This window comes from Rhineura floridana, chromosome 4, assembly GCF_030035675.1.
Source record: "Rhineura floridana isolate rRhiFlo1 chromosome 4, rRhiFlo1.hap2, whole genome shotgun sequence".
NCBI lineage: Eukaryota > Metazoa > Chordata > Lepidosauria > Squamata > Rhineuridae > Rhineura > Rhineura floridana.
The window spans coordinates 143262513-143287206 of record NC_084483.1 but is presented as its reverse complement, the minus strand read 5'-3'; the positions used below and the strand labels follow the sequence as shown (position 1 = coordinate 143287206).

The 24694-nt window shown below is 41.1% G+C and overlaps 1 protein-coding gene across 6 annotated transcripts in view; it reads right to left on the bottom strand.

Annotated features, from left to right (window-relative positions):
* The window catches only part of KIF26B (kinesin family member 26B), a 406835-nt gene that overhangs the window by 271627 nt on the left and 110514 nt on the right, over positions 1–24694 (bottom strand). The window contains exon 1 of one of the 6 annotated variants that reach the window (XM_061624638.1): positions 18749–18816. The exons of the other annotated variants lie outside the window; for them this stretch is intronic. The gene's annotated coding sequence lies outside the window, so the exon portion shown is untranslated. Of the gene's footprint in view, positions 1–18748; positions 18817–24694 lie in introns of those variants that run through there. 6 annotated transcript variants of the gene reach the window in all.

Genomic DNA, 24694 nt, shown 5'->3' with positions numbered 1-24694 from the left:
GCGGAGTTGGGAGTTGGAGGTACTGCTTTGCAGTGGTTCCGCTCCTACTTGGCGGGTCATCTCCAGAAGGTAGTGCTTGGGGAACATTGCTCGACACCGCGGGCTCTCCAATATGGGGTCCCGCAGGGGTCAGTTTTGTCCCCCCTGCTTTTTAATATCTACATGAAGCCGTTGGGAGAGGTCATCAGGAGTTTTGGAGTGCGTTGTCATCAGTATGCTGATGACACGCAGCTCTACTTCTCCTTTTCATCTTCTTCAGGTGAGGCTGTCGATTTGCTGAACCGTTGCCTGGCCGCGACAATGGACTGGATGAGAGTTAACAAACTGAAGCTCAATCCAGACAAGACTGAGATGCTGTTGGTGGACGGGTTCTCTGATCGGATGGTGGATATATACCCTGTCCTGGACGGGGTTACACTCCCCCTAAAGGACCGGGTTCATAGTCTGGGAGTCTTTTTAGACTCTTCCCTCTCACTTGAGGCTCAAGTAGCCTCGGTGGTTAGGAATGCGTTTTACCAACTTCGGTTGGTAGCCCAGCTACGTCCCTATTTGAGTAAAGAGGACCTTACATCAGTGGTACATGCTCTGGTAACCTCACGTTTGGATTACTGTAATGCGCTTTACGTAGGGCTACCTTTGAAGACAGTTCGGAAGCTACAACTAGTGCAAAATGCGGCGGCCAGATTGCTGACAAGGACCAAGCGGTCCGAGCATATAACACCTGTTCTGGCCAGCTTGCACTGGTTGCCAATATGTTTCAGGGCTAGATTCAAAGTGTTGGTATTAACCTATAAAGCCTTATACGGTGCGGGACCACGATACCTTGCGGAACGCCTCTTCCGATATGAACCGGCCCGTGCACTACGTTCTGCTACGAAGGCCCTCCTCCGGGTTCCAACTCACAGGGAGGCCCGGAGGGTGATGACAAGATCTAGGGCCTTCTCAGTGGTGGCCCCTGAACTATGGAACAGTCTCCCCGAGGAAGTACGCCTGGCGCCGACTCTGCTCTCCTTCCGGCGCCAGGTCAAAACCTTCCTATTCTCTGAAGCATTTTAAGTTACACTGATTTACTTTTAAAAATGTTTATTGTATTGGATTGTTGATTGTATTTTAGTATTATTTTGTTATTCATTGTATTTTTATGCTATTTTATGTTCACCGCCCAGAGAGCTATTGCTAGTCGGGCGGTATATAAATTTAATAAATAGTAATAATAAATAAAAACTGACCTGGGGAAAGGGGAAGGAGGAAGGCAGGAAGGGGATGGGGGAAGAGGGAAGGGGAGGGGAGGGAGGAAGGGGGAAGTGGAGGAGAGAGATTGGATGGGTGGGCACTGGGCAGAAGGGAAGCCCCTTTCTTTTCCAAAAGGAAAACAATGTGAACAGTATCATTCTTTTTCAAGGTTTCCCCCACCTTTTTATTCTACAGCAGACACATGAAGCCTCCCATCCAAATTTAAACCAGAGCTATCCCTGGCCACATCCACACCAGACCTTCATTTCACTTTAGATAGTCATGGCTTCTCCCAAAGAATCCTGGGAAGTGTAGTTAGTGAAGGGCACTGAGAATTGCTAGAAGAGGCCCAGTTCCCCTCACAAAGCTTTAATCAGAGTGGCTGACTGTTAAACCACTCTGGCCACTGGAGCTCTGTCAGGGGAATAGGAGTCTCCTTTCTGCACCCTTCACAAACTACACTTCCCAGGATTCTCTGGGGGAAGCCAGGACTGTCTAAAGTGAAATAAAGGTCTGGTGTGGGTGTGGCCCCAATTAGGCAAGCCAAGCAGCTGTGAGTCTGGCTTTTAGAACACAGACAGTTGGTTCTTACTGAGCATTATCATTGAGTTCAATGCTAAATTTCTTAAATTAATTAAAACTCAGCCAGGCACTTTTTTAACTTTTAAATTGCAGAAGATGAAGGTCAGGGGCAAGGTCAGTATTAGGATTACAGGTACTCTGTGAACATGGCTGATTTTTAATTAATTTCAACAGATTATGAGAACTTTGACAGAAATAAATCCAATAGGGGTCTGGTTTCTCTCTTTTTTTACACTTTGAACTCTCGATTCTCTCTGACTGTTTTGTGTATTGCCATGAAAATTTAGAGGGTTGTTAAGCAAGTGTTTCTGAGTTCAGGACTATAAGTTTTGTAAGGTTTTGTTTTGAAATGAGCTTATGGGAAGCATCAGAATGGCATGGGGGTATTTTCGATTTAACATTGTGGAATGCAAAAAATCCACATGCTGACTATAGTATACAGCCACTCTTGTGGCTGTATAATTAAGAGGCAAGCCTAACCCTAGAGAGTCTTTCCCACATTAAGGACTCTAGGCTTCCCTTGGAAAAGGTAGAGGATGGGGGCACTGAAAACTGCTTTCCTACTTTCCTTTCCAAAAGGAAAACAGCCAGTCTGTGTTTGCGTTTGCTACCTGAAAACTGACCAGACTCAGTCACAGCAAAGGAGGAGGAGGACAAAAAGCACCTTTACTATTGATATTTATTTTCATTTATTGGTATTTCCTTTCAAAATGTTGATATTAATATCATATTTTTGGGAAGAAAAAAATTGGACCACTAAAAGCAATGGATAGCAGACAAAGAACAACTTTGAATCGATACCGCTTGTTAGGTCAACATAATGCTGTCAAAGAGGCAATAGTCAATGGATCCTATCCCTAATTACATAGCATATGCAAAACTGATATAGAACAGAAACAGGCTGGCCCACCCATCTCTATTGGAAATCCTGCCAGTATCGAGTTCCTGTTTGCCTGAGCAGATCCCTCAGCACATATAGCTATGCACACAAACGCTCCATTCAGATGCTGAATGAATGTGGAGAGGGGGAGAGGCTGAGCCTTCCACCTTTGCTCTGCATGTGTTAATTCAGTGCACAAGGTGAATACCTGAAAGGGCCTAGTAGAATTTCAGAGACAGCTTCTCAGGTGAGAAGGCAGAGTCTGATTTTGGAAAGAGAGGACTCAGAACCACCAGTATGCACACAGAGCTCCATACAAGGGCCCTACTCATTCTCCCTCAGCAGGTTGAGTTCAAATGTCTTGGGAAACTCATGGGCACTGTTCTGAGCTCCATGGAAGAAAGATGAGCAAAGAAATGGTAATGGCTTGTTTTGAACTTTCCATTCTTCAAAATAATTCAGTACAAATTACCTTCTCTGCCTGCTTTCTGTATGGTCCTCCCCAGAAATAACTAAATCTTTATTGCACACAGGAAACCTGTCTTATTAGGTTTCTTCTAATAGTTAGTTCTCTCAGAAGACAAGCACAATTTAATAAATGTAAGTGGATGGATTAAATGTTAGTGATTTATTCATTCAGCATCTTCAGACAGTTACTCACATGGCCATAAAAGTATTTCAGCTTCCCCTTTAGCTCAAGTTTTTCCATTTTCAGTTGGTTTTGTGAGCTGACCAACCCACAGAGGAACAGAGTAATGTTCGAGGTTATAAATGTGAAGCTGGTACTTTTTCACATTTGTATGCAGGGTTTTTTTAAGAGAACTACATCCCAAAAATTCAGAGAAGTGTGGATTTTGAAAGGTTGTGTTGCGGTTTGTGTATTGGTTTGGGAAATGTAAACTATGTAGGTTCACTTAAAAATCAACTGAATTCGCCTCTGCGTCTATTCAGGCTGATAGTGTGAAAAAGCCTACAGTTTTTTTATCAGTTTGAGGCTGCTTCCCTGCTCATATATCCTGCACTCAGACGTTCCCCCCTTCCCTCACCAGCAGAGGTTCTAATTGGAAGGAAATTGCATGAATTATTTTCTAACACCTTTGGAAATAAGAACGCTGTGGGGTTTCAACACAGCACCTTGATAATAAAATTGTTCTCACTCTCCAGAGTTTTAATCTAGATGTTATAAACAAATTGTTTTTTATCAGTTACAAATATGCAATTCTTCATTCTCACAATTACCTGTTTAATATGTACAGCTAAAAAACTTTTTTTCCCTAAAGCAGCTCTGATTTCCTAACACACAGGCACTTTAAAAACACAAACCATCTGAATAAGGCTTGAAACAATATTTGCAGGAGGAATCAGGACTGCAACTAGTGGGCATGTTCTGGCCTTCATGCACTGATCAGCAGTGCAAACAGAGTGACTCATGTATACACTGTATATCTGCTGGCTGAAAACACAACAAGGGGCTGTATATTTGCACCAAGAAAATCAACACGTGTGAGTCAAAGACAAGGCTTGCTACTACATTTCAAATCCCACTCCATAGTTGATTCTGTCCCTGTTTAGAATATCTGCTGGAGCTAAAGGCTTGTGTGCTTCAGATTAATATAGATTTCATACTTTCAAAACCACTGATTCCATTTATTTTATTTTATTTGCCTTTGTTGTCTTGGTGACATTCCTGTGTTTTTATTAAAAGTGTATTGAATTATCAGAAGAACAGTAGGTAAACAAAACTTGGGTACATAAATAGAATCAGCATCACATTCTGTAAGTAAGCATATCCCCTGCCACTCTGTCCCTTGTCTCTCTACTCCAGAACTCAGTAAATTAAATCATAAGAATTTAAAGGAGAAACAACCCTGCATGGGAGTGATGGACAATATAGATGAGTGAGCTTTGCTAACACCAAAGTTCTGTAATATTGATGATAGTCATGCTAAGATTTGAAGTGATGCAGAATGTGCATGAGCTACACTTCTCAGCCCGTAGACACCACAGAAGTATCTTAAGGTGCCATACATGTTTAGACTGAGGAGGGTTGTTTTTTCCTCTACTATAGGGATGGCTAACCTGCAACCTCCAGATATTGGTGGACTCCCTAGCCAGCATGGCCACCACTCAAGGATAATGGGAGTTGTAGTCCAGCAACATCTGGAGGGCCAAATTTTAGCCACTACTGCTCTAGTATTTTTCAGTTGTCCTTATTCTGAGGAGTATCTGCAGTTAGCAACATTGAATTTGCTATCTAGAGTGAAGAGGCTAAAAGAGCTGACATAAGACCATTTGTGTTTGTCAAAAATTGGGCTGCTGCTTGATATTTCCTATTGGGAAGTGGGACGTTTCTTCAGATCCTGATCTGATAGATGACACAGACATTTTGGACTATATTGCCACATGGGAATCAACAAACTCAGTCCCAGTCAAGGGAAATATTAAATTTATTAATGTGAATGTGAATTAGTATGTGTCTGTCTCCCCACAATTGTGGAACTCTCCTTCCCTAGATACGTCAACCTATTTCATACATTATCCATCAAGAAATCCACTGACTACATTCAACTGAAAACTGCAACCATTCCTTGTTCCTTGACAACTGTACATGTGTGATACACGTATTTGCAAGCCTGAGTATACTGAATTGACGCTTTCTAATTTTATTTGTACACTTCAACAATCTTAATTCTACACACAAGTCCCCAAAAAGTTGATGAATGAACAGCATTGCCAAATTCCTAGCTTGAGCATCTTTCCGAAGCTTTGTATGATCTTTTCACATAGCAATCAAGGCTGGATGTGAAGCCAACTTTGAGTTACTTTTTAAATATTGTTCTGTTTTCTTGTTGTTTCAGTTTCTTTGTTGTTCACCATTTGAGCTTACAGAAAAGTCATCAATGCAATGTTTACATGCATTTAATTTTTTAAAAAATATATTTATAATTAACTATTTTACATGCACTTTAATGGAACATTACTTTGGGATATAGCAGATTAAAAATGTAAATCATTAAATAAGATATAGCAGCCATCTCCTCCTCCATCACCATCTCCACCACCATCACCTTTCCCTTTAGAGACAGCAGCTCTAAATGATCACTGATACTGTTCAATAGTGAGCACTCTGGGAACAGCCACAATAACTTGTACAACTTTTGCCTGAAGTATTTTATTATAATTAGGTATTTCACTTCTCCACAAGTAAGCTGCCAGCTAGTGGTGTCAAGAAGACTGTAAGAAGTTGAGATCTTACTGTAACTGCTGCCACATCACGAGAAGCAATCTGTAAGCCATTGACCTTTCACTTCCCTGCTGACAGGAATGGCGCAAGAAGCTACCCAAGTGTGTCAATGTGCAGCCTCTGCCTAAATGGCATTACTGAGGCAGAGAACAGCCTCCTTCTCATCTCCAGCAATATAGTAAGCAATACAAAGAGCTAGTGTCTCTTTATAAGGGCAACATTTTAAACTGCATCATTAGTCTTTATTTAAAAGATATATGACAAACTTCTGCCACAGTGAAAGTGGCAGGAAGAAAATTGCAATTCTCTGTGTTCAAAATTGTATTGTGAAAAGACAGCAGCTTAATGCAGAGAACAGGGAAGGCATATTCCCTACATGTTTCTGTATTAACTCCATAGAACAGAAAAGAAGCTCCCTCTTTGCCGTTCCAAGAGAAGGATAGTCATCATATCATGCATGCAAAAATAAAGTCATTAGGCAAAATATTGCTTTCCTAAGGAAAACTGCCAACTTTTGGGTACCTGCTTGGTTCTAATTAGTACTTTTGGCTGTATTCCTAAACACACTTACTATGGAGTAAGCCCCATTAGACACAATGGAATTTACTTCTGAGTAAACATGCACAGGATTGCATTGTTATTTCACTCCTGTTTTTCCCACAGATGAGGCTCTGCAAGCCAGCAAGCTTAGTTTTCCCTTTCACTAATATTTCCAATGCCAAAAGCACTCCAGTTAATATATTGAATGTACTTAAACCTCAAGGTAATTTTGTTTTATTTCTCCTGTCTAAGACCAATGAGCTGAATGCTTTTTTCTAAAGCTGTCTACAAACAGTATAGTCCTGGAATTGCAGACAAAAATAATGTGAACAATGGGGAGGAGGATCCCACTTACATATATACCATACTATTACTCACCATATGACTCAGAATGCAGCACTCTTATTACAGTGGGTGAAATTACTGGTACCTTCCTCAGGATGATTGGGGCTTCAGTGCTGCCAAATGCTCAAAATGGAACCCCAAGAGCCCACCCATCGTATAACACACTCTGCCTTAATCATAACAGAGCAGGGGGAAACAGAGAGACCTCCAGATGTTGTGAACAACATCATCCATGCCCCTTGGACATGCTAGCTGGGGCCAATGAGAGTTGTAGTCCAAAATATCTGGAGGGCACCACTTTGGCTAGTAGTAGTCAGTACTGCTGGACTTTGAACCAGGTCTATCTGGTCTAATACTGACTCAGCAATGAAGCTCAATGAGTGACCTTTGGCCATTCATCATCTGTCACCCTACACCTATCTGACAGGATTCTTGTGAAAGTCAAAAGGGGGTGGGAACATATCACACTGAGCTCCTTGGAGGAAGACTTGGGGAGGGATGTGAGAAATAAATAAAATAATCACACCCTTCTGAAAGACAATTGCTCTCCAGTCCCTGAAATGTTGGGCAAAGGCCCTGGTCGAGCTATTCCTAGAGGGTGGGAGAATAATGCTATTTCCTAGAAATTAGTTGACATTTTCTTCAGCAAGTAAAGGCCAAGCTAGTTTGATAGTAAATGAATATTTGCACTTGCTGTACAAGGGTTCTTTTATGCAAATAGCAGCTGCCAGTGGAAAGGGCTGATCATTATCAGAATCACAGCAGGCAGGGAGGGGGAATTTAACACTTCCCTTCCCTGCTGTGCTCCTGATGAAAATCACTTCTTTGAAGCTACTATTTGCATTGGGAGTAAATTTTCCACTGACTTCAAGACTGAAGCAAGTTAAAGTATTCTGTGACACAATCCATGCATCATGACTATAGAGATAAAACTTAAGAAATATTAAGCGTCAAAATCTGTTGATCAAGAAAGTGACTTTTCACTTTAAATAGATACCATAGCGTCTGGGAGACTGTAAGGTAAATGGTGTCGTGAGAACGAAATAAACCTCTGTAACAGTCACATGGGAGATACCCCTGAATTATATTCCCATTCCCTTTGCATCATCCCACATACTGATCAAGTGTTGTTGCTTTTTTAAAAGTACATGTATTGCCCAACTGTCTTCCGTCATGGAACTCAAGGAACACATGGCATTCTCAGGTGGTCTCCCATCCAGATATTGACCAGACCCAGACCTACTTAGCTTCAGCAGGGTGTCTGTATCATGTGTCCTTAGACTATGCTGTTTCATAAATGTCTGTCAAACTTGGTCCACCTTTTTGTGTCCTTTTGTGTTCTACAACTCCTGCTATTCTCCTTTTCCCACACACCATGACTTTCCTGATGTTGACTCCCAGGTTGCAAATACTCTGAAAAGTCTGCGCCACTATAAAGACCAAAAGAAACAACTTTCCAAAGTAATGCTAGTTTTCAAAATCAGTGCAGACTGGAAGCCCCAGCAGAAAACTACATTGAAGCTGAGAGAGTTTGTCTCACTATTTGATGTCTTTGCACTACATATTGTGATATTCTTATCATGAAGAATACAGGAGGCCATTGTTTGTTTGTTCGTTTGTTCATCCTAAGTAAGGAAATTCAAGTCTTGTCTTGGGCCACTTTCTTTCCTTTATTATACAGCTGGTCATTCCTTCCAATACATACCTTCATACACACCTGTTCAGAAAACTCGACTACAAATTTCTTTGCCCTTTCACAGATTATTAAACCTGGGACTTGCCAGTTCTAGTGCCCCTGTTCATCTATAGACTACACCCCACCCAAGAAACCAGCAGAACTGGGAGACCTAACAACAATGAGCCCAAACCAAAGTTCAGTCACAATGGCACAGTGCTCTCTTGGAAACATGAGGAATCTCACATCTGAGTATTATTTGATACCATTATCATAACTATGTTCATGGCAGGATCTGACTATTAGAGTGGAAAAGCCAAGTTGAGTATTTAAACCCTCAGTTGCTGCCTGGAAACTACTGATGCATTACCCTCCATAGACCTGTTCCTAATCTAGCTACTTTCTGGACAGCTCATATACTGTACAACTGGTCCATGCTGACTGCTGACACTGCCTGGACAGCTCCCATGTGCTGCTTGAAAGGCCAGAATGGGACACCATCTTTGTAATCTAGCACACAATTTTCACAAAAGATATTCCCAGCAACCAAACCTATGTGTGTTTCATAGGGAGAAGGTGGTTTCATGATCTAACTAGCAGCTGCCACAGCTGCTACCATAGACCCACTGAAGCAGTAGGTCTGACAACTGTTTAACTCAGTGTCCTGCTGGTTGACAGTCCTAAAGCATTTGGTTGGCCACTATGGGAAACAGGATACTGAACTAAATGGATTGTTCAACAACCACCCCTCTCATGTCCCTCTAGACACCTTGTCAGAAGACAGAGTAAAACAGGTGTCTGCTACAACAATTAATTTCTCTTCAGGCATTCTAAAAATGAGTTCAGTAAACATGTGAGGGGGGCTATTTGGATGGGTGAACTAGCTCCACTCCCACCACTGTTCAATTGTCCTTCATGGAAAATGTACTGCCTTCAAGTCGATTAGGGTTTTCATGGTAAGCGGTATTCAGAGGTCGTTTTACCATTGCCTTCCTCTGAGGCTGAGAGGCAGTGACTGGCCCAAGGTTACCCAGTGAGCTTCATGGCTGTGTGGGGATTCGAACACTGGTCTCCCAGGTCGTAGTCCAACACCTTAACCACCACACCACACTGGCTCTCTTTGTCCTTCATGAGCAGAGAGTAAATGTGAAGTGGTGAGCCTCCTGTCCTCACGTTTTTGAAACCTAGAAAATCAGAGTTCTAAAATGCACAGGGCTCCTCTACCAAGACAAGAGGCTTCCTGCTTCATACATTAGCCCTCCAACTCAAGGAGGACGATTTGAAGAGTGACATGGCAGAGCTAGTGTATTTATCTCCACCATCTGCCTTGTGTGTTTGCTGAACTCACAATGAGAGATTTTTTGAAATAGTAAGTGGCATATAAATGTGTTTAATTAAATAAACACATCAATTAGAATGCCATAAAAAATTATGACAAATTGTATTATAAAATTTATTTTCTGTATCTTAGCTAGATTCATGGTTGCTACTGTTTTACTATATTCTACAGAAGAGGTTATTTTTGGATGATCGTCCTGGTAAAAATATAAGAAAGCTGGTTCTCTTAATATGTGATCTGAAAGGGCAATGGAGTCTTGATATACTGTGTGTTTGTTATAATGAACACAGTCATTTTACATAATATTTTTCAGTAAAATACTGCAAAAGTTCTGTCCTCTTACTACATTCGAACACTCTTTCTGCTATGCTATTTTAGTATCAATGAGTTACCTATAGGGGCTTTTATCTTATTGATATGACATAATCAATCATCAGTTCCTGACAGTATAATATGCAAAAAAACCTCAAAAGGAACAGCCAACAGCCTTCCACAGTGAGCACAATCAAGGTGAACATAATTCCTTTTTCCCTGAAGGTGATCATCTTAAGATCTGTTACAAAACATTTTATTACCCTTATCACGGTCATTGTTTGCAAAGCTATAGACCTAATTAGGGGTCATAAGGCCATCTAGTTATATTATGTGTTTTTATTATCATTCCTGCCCATTAATTCTACAAAGTCCATCTATACAACAACTCAGATTGTTCCTTCTCGTGTGTTCTAATGTATCATTTTTCCGTGTTCCCGTATTTTGGGCAAACTGAAAAATACTGCTTCTCCATCACAATTTTCAGACCAAACTTGAGCCACCTGCAGGGAGCAATGCATTTCTGTAAGGCAAATGGGAAACATATCCATTTTGGAACATAGGCATATACTAAGCTGCCATTTATTAAGTCAGACACTTGTTCCATTTAACTTAATATTGTCTACACTGACTGATAACAGCCCTCTAGGGTTTCAGGCATCTGTAGATGCCAAGGATTGAACCTGTAATCTTTTGCACTCAAACCATGTGCTATACCACTGAGCTATGGCCCTGCCTTTTTTCTTCAGATTCAAGAAAGTACTTGCATATCTTAGTCAACCAGTGATTTGAATCACAAATATCCACATTTAATTCTGTACAATTTTTAAATCACTTACGGTGCAATCCTGTACATGTCAGAAGTAAGCCCCATGGAACTCAATTGAGCTTGCTTCAGTCAAGTAAGCAAAGAATTGCAGTGTTTATTGTGGGAGTCGTTTCTGTGAATCATTAGATTGCAAAATATTCAGTAACAGAGCTCAAGGGGCAAATCAATACCTTCTGAATGTATTTATAATTTCTTTTTTAGCTTCCCTCCTAAGCGCATGAGGTCAGTAACAATATATTTATTATGAACCACCAATTATATTGATTAAATCCCACTTCAGCCTATCTCACTTTATTACTGGCTACCAAAGCCAATTTGAATAGAAAGATTTTACACCATTTTTGGAGGACATCAAGACTTGGGCTTTGGTGAATTTGCAGATGAGAAGAACAGAGAACCAGGACCATAAGTAGATGCAGCCAAAATGCTCTCTGCATGCTCCTGCAGTCCTGATTTGGCACACAGATGAGCTTGAGAAGGCATCTGATATCAAAGCTCATGATGGAACATTAATGGAGGCAGTCTCTTGGATACACTGCATTAAGTCCATTTAGTACTCTGTGGGCCCAGAAGGCAGCAACATTGATTGAGGTTCAACAAAAATGAAAAATAGGCACTTCTAATTCCAGCAAATAATCACTCACTACTAATTTACCTATGCACACATCTAGGAAAATTATAACAGCATTTTGCCAACAGAATACTAGATTAACTGAAACTATATAGCATTTTATTTAGGAAGATAATATGGTCTTATTGCATTGTATGTAAACTCTTCTGTTTATACACAGACCATCATAATCCATCTTTACTAAAATGTGAATGCCAGAGTTGTTGCATTCCTCCTCTCTCCCTTAGGGCACTGGGCCCGCTGGGAATGTTAAGGAGAGTGACTCTACTCTCTCAGCTGGAATTTATTGTTCATTGATTAAAAGACTCAAAGCAAAGGACTCCTCGATAGCCAGCACAAAAAAGAGATACAAAAAGGGGAGAAATGTTTTAAGAGATTTACAGTCCAATACTCAAAGCGCTCCAGTAGGAGCCAACACTGCATTGGCTTTAGATGAAATTTAGATGCTTTAGCAATCCAATTCTGAACATTTGTTGCCGGCACATATCCACCTGCAGTGCCAACATAATGTCGTGTTTTGTGATGTTGCCCTGGGGCATATCAGTCAGTAAACCACTTCAGGAGCAACAGTCAGGGAGAGCAATCCTAGGGCTGGCTATTTGGTTCTCCTTTGAAAATGGAATTTAAATACTTTGGGTAATTTTACTCCTAGCCTAAGATTCTTCTGAGTGTCCACAGATGTAAAACTGTACAGTTATATGCCTATGAAAAATGAAGCATTTATTTAATATATTAAAAGAGTGAAATGCTGCATTAGCTAACAAAAAATTATATCTGGCATGGCCTTGCAATTGTCTCTAGGGGAAAAAAAGAAGGAAATAGTGGATTTGAATATTCTCAATGTTGACTTCCTAAATTAGGAGTATACCTGCAAGGAGGTATTTGCAATAGATCTCATTTACTTGCACATGAACTTTACAAAGAAAGCAGGACAGATCATAAGAACATAAGAGAACGTAAGAGAAGCCTGCTGGATCAGGCCAGTGGCACATCTAGTCCAGCATCCTATTCTCACAGTGGCTAGAACAAGTAGGATCTGAGTGCAAGAGCACTCTCCCCTCCTGCAGTTTCTAGCAACTGGTATTCAGAAGCATACTGCCTCCAACTGTGGAGGCACAGCATAGCCATCATGGCTAGTAGCCACTGATAACCTTATTCTCCATTAATTTATCTAATCCTCTTTTAAAACCATCCAAGTTGGTGGCCATCACTGCCTCTTGTGGGAGTGAATTTCATAGTTTAACAAATACTTTTGTATGTCCTGGATCTTCCAACATTCGACTGCACTTGATGTCCCCGAGTTCTAGTGTTATGAGAAAAAAACTTTTCTCTATTCACTTTCTCCATGCCATTCATAATTTTTACACTATCATGTCACCTCTTACCTTTTCTCTAAATTTAAACATACCGAATGGGGCAACTTTTCCTCATAAGGGAGTCACTCCATTCCCATGATCATTTTCGTTGCCCTTTTCCAAACATTTTCCAGCTTACAATATCCTTTTTGAGGGAAGGCGACCATAACAGTATTTCAAATGCGGTGGCACCATAAATTTGTATAACGACATTATGATAACAGCAGTTTTATTTTCAATACCTTTCCTAATGATCCCTAATATGGAATTTGCCCTTTTCACAGCCACCACACACTGTTGGCATCTTCATTGAGCTATCCACTACAATCCCAAGGTCTTGTTCCTGGTCAGTCACTGCCAGTTCAGACTCCATGAGCAGATGTGTGAAATGAAGATTCTTTTCTTCAGTATGCATAACTTTACACTTGTTTACATTGAATTGCATTTGCCATTTTACTGCCCATTCACTCAGTTCAGAGAGGTCCTTTTGGAGCTCTTCCCAATCCTCTTTTGTTTCAATAAACCTGAACAGTTAGGTAGTTGAGTAGTTGGCCACCTCACTGCCCACCCCTAACTTGAGATCACTTATGAACAAGTTAAAAAGCACAGGTCCCAATACGTATCTCATTGGAGGACTCCACTTTCTACATCCCTCCATTGGGAGAACTGTCCATTTTATTCCTATTCTCGGCTTTCTTTTTCCGAGCCAGTTCCTGGTCCATAAAAGGACCTCTCCTCTTATTGCATGCCTGCTAAGCTTGCTCGGGAGTCTTTGGTGAGGTAACTTTGGAAAGTCCAAGAACACAATATGAATTGGATCACTCTGTCTATATGCTTGTTGACACTCTCAAAGAACTCCAATAAATTAGTGAGACAGGACTTACCCTTGCAGAAGCCATGCTAGTTCTGCTTCAGCAAGGCTTGCTCTTCTATATGCTTGGTTATTTTATCAACAATGCTTTCCACTAGTTTTCTGGGGACAGACATTAAGCTAACTGGCCTACAATTTCCAGGATTTTTAAAGACTGGCATTACATTGCACACTTTCCAGTCCTCAGGTATGTTGGAAGATCTGAGGGACAAGTTATATATTTTAGTTAGAAGATCAGCAATTTCACATTTGAGTTCTTTGAGAACTCTTGGATGGATGCCATCCGGACCATGCAATTTGTCAGTTTTTATTTTGTCTATTAAAACTAGAACTTTATTTTTCATCGCTATTTGCCTCAGTTCCTCTCACTCCCTTTCTGCAAAAGTTAGTTCAGGCACAGGGATCTGCCCTATTTCCTCCATTGTGAAGACAGATGCAAAGAATTCATCTAGCTTCTCTGCAGTCTCCTTATCCTGCTTTAACATACCTTTGACTCCCTTGTCATCCAAGGGTCCAGCCACCTCCCTATACGGTCTCCTGCTTTGAATGTATTTGAAGAATTTTTTGTTGGTAGTCTTTAGGTTTTTAACAATGTACTCCTCAAATTCTTTTTTAGCATCCCTTATTCTCTGCTTGCATTTCTTTTGCCAAACTTTGTGTTCCTTTTTATTCTCCTCATTCAGACAAGATTTCCTTTTTTTTTTTTAAAGAAAACGTATTGCCTCTAATAGCATCTTTGCCTCTGCTTGTTAGCCACATTGGCATCCTCTTGGCCCTGGTGGTACCTTTCCTGATCTGAGATATAAATTCCAATTCAGCTTCTAAAATTGTGTTTTTAAATAACTCCCAAATATTTTGGAGTGACTTGACTCTCTTGTCTTTGCCTTTCAACTTCCTTTTTACCATTCCCCTCATTTTTGAGAAATTTCCTCTTTTGAAGTCAAATGTGATTGTGTTGGATTTTTTTGGCAACTGGCCATTCACATATATGTTTAATTTATTAGCACTATGGTCACTGCTCCCAATCAGTTTGACAGCACTTACATCTTGCACAAGGGTCCTGGATACCACTTAAGATTAAATCCAGAGTTGCTGCCCCTGTGGTCAATTCCATGACCAACTGTACTTAGCCACAGTCATTTAGGGTATCTAGGAATTTTACCTCTTTGGCATGACCGGAACACACAATGTAGCCAATCCATGTCAGGGTGGTTGAAGTCAATCATTACTACAATACTTCCTAGTCTGGATGCTTCTTCAATTTCATTTTTCATCTCAAGATCTCCCTGAGCATTTTGATCAGGCAGATGATAGAACATCCCCAATACTACTTTACTCCTGGGGCCACTATCACCACCCACAACAGTCTGCCTCTTTGGGGTTTAATAGCTTGCTGGATTCAATGCCCTGTTTCACATATAGACCAACACCACCTCCAATATGTCCTTCCCTCTCCTTATAGTTACTATCCAGTAACTATAACCATGTCCCATTGGTTTCTTTGTTCCACGAGGTTGCCATTATGCTTGCTATATCAATGCTGTCTTCTAAGAACAAGCACTCCAGTTCTCCCATCTTGGGTCAGAGGCTTCTAGCATTAGTGTATAGAGTGTGTCTCTTTAAGTTTTTGACACTTTTGTTTCAGCCTGTGGTACTTTGGCCTCTCTGAATTGTTATCCTGTGTCCCTGCACTTACAATGCCTAGTTCTAGACCTATCCCATTTAAATTTTAATCATTTTTTTTGCCTTCATCCCACTAGGGAGATTTGTTCCAAACTGGACCGTCCTCAGCTCCTATTGGTTTTCCTCCCTCAATTAGTTTAAAAGCTGCAATGACACCTTTTGTATTTTAAGCATCAGCAGTCTGGTTCTAACCCAGTTCAAGTGGAGCCCATCCCTTTCGTACAGGTCCAGCTTGTGCAAAACTGTTCCCCAGTGCCAAACAAATCCAAACCCTTCCTCTCAACACCATCATCTCATCCATGCGTTGAAACTACAAAGCTGTCTCTGTCTAGCTGGCCCTGCATGTGGAACCAGAAACATTTCAGAGGAAGTTACCTTGGAGGTCCTGGCTTTCAGCATCCTACCTAGCAACCTCGATTTTGCTTCCAGGACCTCACAACTGCATTTCTCCATGTCATTGGTGCCAGTGTGCACCACGACCACTGACTCCTTTCCAGCCCTGTCTACCAGGCTATCTAGACGATGGGTAACATCCACAGCTTTCACACCAGGCAAGTAAATCACCCTGTGGTCTGCATGGCCATCACACAACCTATTATTTATGTTCCTAATGATCAAATCACCCACTACCAGGATCCCTCCACCCCCCCCGAAGAGAATATCTGGGTCCCTTTTAAGGAACAGTTTCCCTCTTCCTCAAAGCAATGCTGTCCTTCCCCGAACTCCTCCTTCTCCATGACAGCAGGGGAGCCATCATCCTGGGAGTGAGACACAGCTATAATGTCCCCATAGGCCTCATCCACCAACCTCTCTGCCTCTCTCAGCTTTTCCAGGTCAGCCACCTTGGCCTCAAGGAAACAAACTTGTTCCAGACACCCAGGAGCTCATTGCACCGATGGCACACTCATGACTTCTGTCCAACCGGCAAATAGCTGTACATGTGACAGACAATGCAAAAATTTAAACTGCTTAACCCAACAATCCTAAAAGCTGTTTCTCCATTCAGATAGAATCCATGGAAAACAGATCACTTAGGGTGGTATTCAACTAAACAGCTGCACACACACAAGGATTACTGCTAACGCAATAGGACTTTCCCCCTCTCCTCCCCCTACCTGGGCCCTACCCCAGATCTCTCCAGAGAGTTGGGGCAAACACAGAACAAATTTAGTGGGAGCATGGGAGGAGAGGAAGAAAATTTTCTGTTGCACAAGGAGAAATCCGTGTGCTGACAGAACAAGTGACTTAGTGCTATGTTGAATACAGCCCTTGGATACTGTGAAAATTGACTGTGAGATATTCACCACTAGCAGAAATCACCCATTCTGCAGTGTGAGAAATACCCAAATAAACAAATTCCACATGGTATAGTTATTGCAACTCAACAATGCACAACAGGTGGCACATTTAGCTCTTCCACCCACGACTCATCTTCCTCTATTGATATAAGGAAGCTCCCTCTATGTGTACATCTGAGCATACACACAGATCTCGACATCTCCTCCTTGATCATGATCCTGCCTTCCCCACACTCAGTGTCTATTTACATGTTAAAAATGCTTGCACACAAGTAACATCATTGGCCCTTACATTTCATGCATTTTTGTTTCAGAAATATTTTCAGTACTCAATTATTATCCAGTTATGGGGCAAGTCTCTAGAAACTGAATCTGGAAGGTGGTAGTTTGCATTTATGCCTATTCCTAAGAGAAACAGAGCTGTTCTTAGATTCTTGTTGTCGTACCCATGCATTTCTCATGAACAGATACTCTTACAGACTTCCATGAGCAAACAAGAAGATTAAATTAATTGGCCACCTGGGAATATGGAACAGATTTACAATAGATGCAATTAAAACCATTCCAGTACAATCTAGATTGCATGGCAAAGAAAACATGTTATCAGAGGCAATGCCTAAATTCTACTAATCAGATCTAATTCATATTAATTGCAGAAGCGGCACTGTCTTCAACTTTAGTTCACTCCTAATAGAAGCCATAAGTGCCTATGAAATGCTTGTTTTCTTGGATAGTAAGACATCAAAGCTGCTTCAGTGCAAACTGTATATTGTGGGTTATCTTCCCATTGTAGGTATATGGATTTCATTAGAAATGCTCCTGGGTTTTGTCAAAAGTAGAGTAAAAACAGCAAAATAATGTGGGGAACATCCTCCTTGATTTGATTTTTTTTTTATCATTAATTTTTATTTAAATTTTCAAAGACAAGAAACAAAACAAAACAAAAACAATTAAACAATTAAATAAAATGTTGACTTCCAATTTGTCACAGATCAGTTATAGGTCTACAATATATAACAATCCTATCTCTAAAATTATATTATAAAATCACTTTCCTCCAGTAGTTATCTTAATTAATCATCAAATCTCATAAACATTATTTTATTCTTTCCACAAAAAGTCAAAGAGAGGTTTCAATTCCTTGAGAGAGATATCTTTCAATTTTTCTCCCAATAAACATGTCGCTTAATCCATCTGATTCAAATCTGTTAGGCCCAATAATTTCAATAGCCATTCTTCCATTATCTATGTTAATTCCATCTTCCATCTTCAATAATCCTTGATTTGATTTTTTAAAGGGATATCCAAAATCTCATATGGTGAAAGGTGCACACACTGACAAAATACAGATTTGTTAACCACAGATGGTAAAACAAATTAAAAAGGTCAATATCACTTTAACTCCTCAAACATGCTGATTCCAAAAGGGAAACACATGTAGAATCTCCCCTGTGATGCATGGGACAGTATGAGGTAGAAAAGTATATGGGAACATTATTCATCTTCATTTACTTAATCTATTTGGGGTTTTATATTTCTATATATAAAACATACAATCAACATACTAAATGCACCTAATCTAAAGAGAGCAGAATCAAAACCTCAGCAGAAATAGAACAGAATAGAGTAAAAGGTGTAGTAAAATAAAAATGTCTTTGCCAGGCACTGATAGCAGGTGGCTGGCAAGCCTCCCTGGGGAGGGCACTCTATAGTAAAAAAATCAGTTGGAACATAGAAGGGTAATGGCCATGTGTGTGAAAGAAGAGAAAGGAATACATGCTTGTATCATTGAGAAAGTGAATATGCCTTCCTCTGAGTGGCCACATGAATTGAGACAGAAACACACATCTAGGGCATTAAAGGAGCAATCTCATCCCATTGAAATAAACTCTTCTATCGATTATAAAAACTGTGAGCACATTGCACATTACCTGGTGTTAGCAGTTGAAAGCAATGAGGTCATACAGTTTTGTGTCTTTGCTCAGAGTCTTACTCATCCCTAACTCCATTGCTTCCAACACCAAGCCTTTTCCCCTTATACTCTTCTTTCTCCAGTATGCTAATTAGTATCCACTATCTGGCCAGGTGTCTACTACTGCTGACTTTTCATTTCAGCACAAACTGATATAGGTGAACTGGCCTGTGTCAATGTTTAAAGCAATCTGCAAAGTGCAATAAAATTCTCAGGAGATAATCAGAGTTCCAGTTAAGCCTTGGCTGCTAACATTGCTTTAAGGTATTTAGGATTATTATTACTGTGGGTGTAGGCATCTGTGGTAGCTGACAAGGTCACCAGGTAAGACAGCAGGAAACAAAAGGCCTTTTCCCCACCTTTAAAAAAAAATCCCAGAAACCTCATTTATCGGAGAACAACTTAATCTCCTGATTTAACAATCAAACCAGTCATTATTGGATTAAGCACACTCTGGTCCTTTCAAATGTTCATCAGTGACATTTAGAGGAAGATTTCCTGATATGGAAAGTTGTGCTTTAAGTTGGGGGCTTTTAGCTGGCCAAGTCAAGGCAACAGACAAAAATAGCTTTGTTGGTTTGAATGGCTTCTCAAGTAAAAATCTGAATGAAAATCCTCATGATTTAGCAGAAACTTGAAACAGATCTTAAACTGGCATTTCCTATTGATTTAATTTTTTGCCCCACTTTTCAAATTGTTTCTCACATGAATTTAAAACAGAGACAGAGACTGGCCCTGACTCAGGCTTATAAACAAAAATGACAAGACCCACAATGGGAGGTGAGTAGAGACAAAGGACAGAAGGGAGAACTGTTTGATCATGTCAGAATGAAGTGGTGAATTGCAAATAGGAAGTGATCAGTTGGGGCTAGGGATGGAGTGATCTGTCAATTTCAGTTCTCTCAGTTTCTCATTTTTCTAATCTTAAATTTGGTTCTCCGCAGTAATTTTTTTTAAAATTTTAAAAAAAATCTCATGAAAATTCTTCAGCATTTTAGAGCACATTTCTCCTAATACATACATTTTATATGTAGTTTTGACTAATATACACATTTTTGGCAAACAATTTATCCTAATATAATATATTTTTGTATGTCGGTTTTACCAATATATTCATCTTGTGCACACTTTCCCCTAATATATGGATTTTTGTAAACATCGCTCGGTTGGAGAACTGCACTGCAAAATATGGATAATGGCGAATTTCAAAGGATGGCTGTGTTTCAGTCCTCATTTGATAAATTCAGCTTTAAGCGCGAACTGAATGAAATTTCTCCCCCATCCCGAGTTGGAGCAGTCTGATGTGCCCTTGTGGGTGTTCTTGCTTGGACAGCAGTAGTACAACTATGCAATGGCTCTTAATACTCCCTAGGTTTTAGGAGAGACCGGAGTATCCTTCCCTTTGCTTCCACCATCCAACAGCAACTGGCAGTTAGAGCAGAATTCAGTCTGACGGAGGGAAGGAAAGCAAACTCCCTGCTGTTGCTTCTTCTCTCGCTAATGGCTGTGGTCAAACTTAGGTTCCATCTGCACTATACATTTAAAGCAGTATTATATCACTTTAAATAGTCATGGACTAAAGAATCCTGGGAACTGTAGTTTGTTAAGGGTGCTGAGAGTTGTTAGGAGACCCCATTCCACTCACAGAACTGTAATTGGCAGAGGGATTTAACAGTCAAGCCCTCTTCTCAGGGATCTCTTGGAATTGCATCTCTGTGAGAATAGGAGTTTGCCATAACATTATCTGGAAACCCATAATATAAGGATGTTTCTTTGAACTCCATGGCCTGTATTTCAGGTTTATTTTAAAGAAATTTGTGTCTGCTCTATGACAGAAGAGTTTAGTCCAGCATTAGATTAATCCTGTCAGTCTTTAAAACATTATTGTACTGGGGATGGGACAGAAGGGAAATTAGACAACATCTGCAGTTTCTTGGTTGTCAAAGCCAGCTCAGGAAATATTGCTGCCTGAGGCAAAGGGCAATAATGTTCTCCACCACCCCTAAATTCTGTGTACAGAAGGCAACCAGACTGGTCACTGAATCTTATTTCAGCACTAGCAACAAGACAATGTCCTCAATGGTGCATTTATTTTATTTATTAAATTTGTATCCTGCCCTTCCTCCCAAATGAGCCCAGGCAGGCATACGTGAGCGCAGGAGGCTTAGGGGGTGTCTGTGGCCCCCACGACTCTGTCTTCCAACACTTCACTGTCCCTTCCCAGCAGCTGCCACCTGAGGCATCTGCCTCACTCTGCCTAATAAAAGGGCCACTCTTGCCAGGTGTGCACAGGTGATAGAGTAAGGGTCTTACAACAGCACCAAACTCTCATGATTTTATGCAACCTGGCCAGTCCAACACGGAAATCAACTGAAACGTCTGAACATTAACAGTTTTGTGTACTGGGACAAATGAGTTTAAGGTTTTCCAAATAATAAAGGTTTTGGGAAAGGTTTCTGAGTTTTCTTGTCTACCTTAATCTAGTCTAGTCTAGTAATTCATTATTAATCTTGTACTGACTCTAATACTAAAATATGAATTTATCCATCAAAAGCAAGATGGTTACTTCCTTTACTTTTAATTTGTTAACAATCTTACACTTACTTGCATTTATTGTTTCATATGTATGTGTGTATGCATGTTTGTGTATTTTTTCCCTAGAAATCATAAATAATGGTTGCCTCTGGCTGTCTAGCAGACAAATTCAGAGCTTGGAAAAGTTACTTTTTTGAACTACAACTCCCATCAGCCCCATGCTGGCTGGGGCTGATGGGAGTTGTAGTTCAAAAAAGTAACTTTTCCAAGCTCTGGACAAATTTCATCTGCTACAGTTCTGTCTTTTCATATATTAATTATGAATATTAAGCATTGGGAGTATAGTACATGCCAAAGAATAGGAAAAGCTGTTCAATATAAAACATTTACAACAATACTAAAGCTTTTATTTGGTAGACCATCTTTTGAAATCCAATATTTCCTGCATTAGAAAAGATTATTCTTTGATTATTACTTTGAATTACTTTGATCATCTAATATCCTTCTAAAAAAATTATTAAGTCTAGGCTCATCTACATGAGGAGACTTGAATAATTAAAACAGGGGTTGTCTTTCTCTCTCCCTTTCTCTCTTCCTCTTTACGAATCACGTTTACAGATGTTCAACCAAGATCTCCTTGTGACCTTAAGCATGACCGACAGTCTAGCTAGTTTAAAGGTGGCAGGTCGTTAGCCTCCGTTCTTAAATCCTTGAACTCTTCTGGGGATAGCCAACTACGTGAGATGGTTGTGAAAGGTGATGCACCACCTCATTCTGTCTTGTACCAGAGAGTTGCATTTAATGTCATTTTATTATCTAGGGGTAAATCTTCATCTCCTTTGCCCACGTGTAACCTCTTTTTGTTCTTCAGGCAAACACAATCAGAGTGGGTGTAAAGTTCAGAAGCAGCTAGTCAAATTGAATTATCCATTCATGTCATTCACATTTTCCACAAAGTCAGTTCTGGCAGGCACCCTGAACTAGACCTACTCAGTCTAAGGGTTGTTTTACATGCACCCAATAAAAATGATAGACAATGGAGTCTGTAAGGGGTGTGAAGACTGCTCATAAAGAAAATATATATAAAAATTATATATTAATAAAAGTATATACCCAGTTGATCACTGCACTCTGCAGGTGACAGCCTCCTGCAAATACCATCTCTTCAGGAGGTCTGTTCTGCACAATATAGGAAACGGACCTTTAGTGTGGCAGCACCTACCCTGTGGAATTCCCTTCCCATAAATATTAGACAGGCACCATCTCTGTTATCTTTTCAGCGCCTATTGAAGACTTTCCTCTTTCAACAAGCCTTTTAAGTTGAGACCTATCCCAGTCTGCATGTGTTAGAATTGCTTTTTAATATGTTCTTAAGCTTTCTTTTTTAAAATGTTTTTAATCTTAGAAGATATTTGATAGTTTTTTTAAGTAACGTTTTTGAAGATGTTTTGTTTTAATGTGTTTTAAAGTTTGTTTATTATTATTGTTGTTGTTGTTTATTTCTACCCTGCCTTTCAGCCAAAAGGCCCTCAAGGCGGCTTACAAATATATATTTATATAAATACATCAATACATCAATAAAATACATCAATATACTTCAAAATACATCAATAAAACAATACAATTTACAGTAGCCAATACATAAATAAATAAATGTGGGTGAGAAGAAGGATGAGCACAGGAGAAGTCCAAAGAAATGGATCTTGAGGGAAAGACCTGGAGGAGAGATCCTTTCTCCATGACGACCGAGATGATGGGTTAGTGATGCCATGCTACTCAGAGTGGATTTTAGTCCAGCCACCACCGACTGCCCCAACCCAGATTATCAAATGGCACCAGTTTCTTCACTCTGGGCTTACTCCTCGGCAGCTGCAGTGGCAGCTACTGTGGCTTCCCCTCTGGCTCCTGCACCTCCTCCTGCCCCACTGGCAGCGGTGGCGGCTTGGGTGGGCCTCAAGGGCCTCGCAGAAGTGCTTGAGGCTGATGGCGTGCTCCCCATGGCTCAGGAGGGCCTCCAGCCAGTGCACCAGGGCGGCGTGATGCTGAGAGACAAGCGGCTTGGCCGGGGGAGCCTTGCGCAGGTAGGCCGCCTCCTCCTCCCACAGCCGGGCTTGGTGACATCAGCGAGGAAAGCGCCACAGGCCAGAGGAGGAAGGCAACGTCAACAACGCCTCCATGACCTCCATGGCTCCTGGCAAAGGAGCCTCGTTGGCGGCAGTGCTACTTCAGGCAGCTCCTTCTCCCATCTCGCTCCAGAGATCAGAGGTCCTACAGATGTTGCTGGTCTTCATGGCGCAGTGATGGAACCCCTTTCCCTCCTCCTTCATTTGAATATGCGCGCTTGTGGAGCCAGCCTTCTTTCACTATTGTGACTTCATTCATGGTGACAGAGGGGCCCTTGAGCTAGCAATGGAAGTCAGACGTTTGCCTGCAACACTGCACAGAAGGTAGTTCTCCCCATGTTCTGTTGCTGTGTATAATTCATTCTTCCATTTTCAGAGATGTTTAAGACATGCATTTTCACACACTCCATGACACATGCCCTCATAACAACAGAGAGAGTGGGAGCCTTCCCAGCCCAAGCTGGAATGCAGGCAAGCCCTCCAAGTCACATGGGTTTTTCAATCACCAGCACCTAGGATGGGGATTGGCAGACTGATGTTTTGTTGTTATTGCTTTTGTTTGACACCCTGGGCTCCTGCTGGGAAGAAGGGCAGGATGATAACAACTGAGGCTTAATCCAGACAAGACAGAGATGCTGCTGGTGGGTGGTTCTCCTGACCGCATGGCAGATTTTTGACCTGTTCTGGATGGGGTTGCACTCCCCCTGAAAGAGCAGGTTCGTAGCTTGGGAGTCCTTTTAGAACCATCCCTATCACTTGAGGCTCAGGTAGCCTCGGTGGCACGGAATGCTTTTTACCAACTTCGACTGGTGGCCCAGCTACGCTCCTATGTGGACAGAGAGAGCCTCGCTTCAGTAGTTCATGCCCTGGTAACCTCTAAACTAGATTACTGCAATGCGCTCTACGTGGGGGTGCCTTTGAAGACAGTTCGGAAACTGCAGCTCGTGCAGAATGCAGCGGCCAGACTGTTAACGGGGACCAGACGGTCCGAACATATAACACCGATTCTGGTCCGCTTGCATTGGCTGCCTATATGTTTCCGGGCCTGGTTCAAAGTGCTGGTTCTAACCTACAAAGCCTTACACGGCACAGGACCACAATACCTGATGGAACGCCTCCCCCGATATGAACCTACCCGTACACTACGCTCAACATCAAAGACCCTCCTCCGAGTGCCTACTCATAGGGAAGCTCGGAGGGTGGCAACAAGAAAAAGGGCTTTTTCAGTGGTGGCCCCTGACTTATGG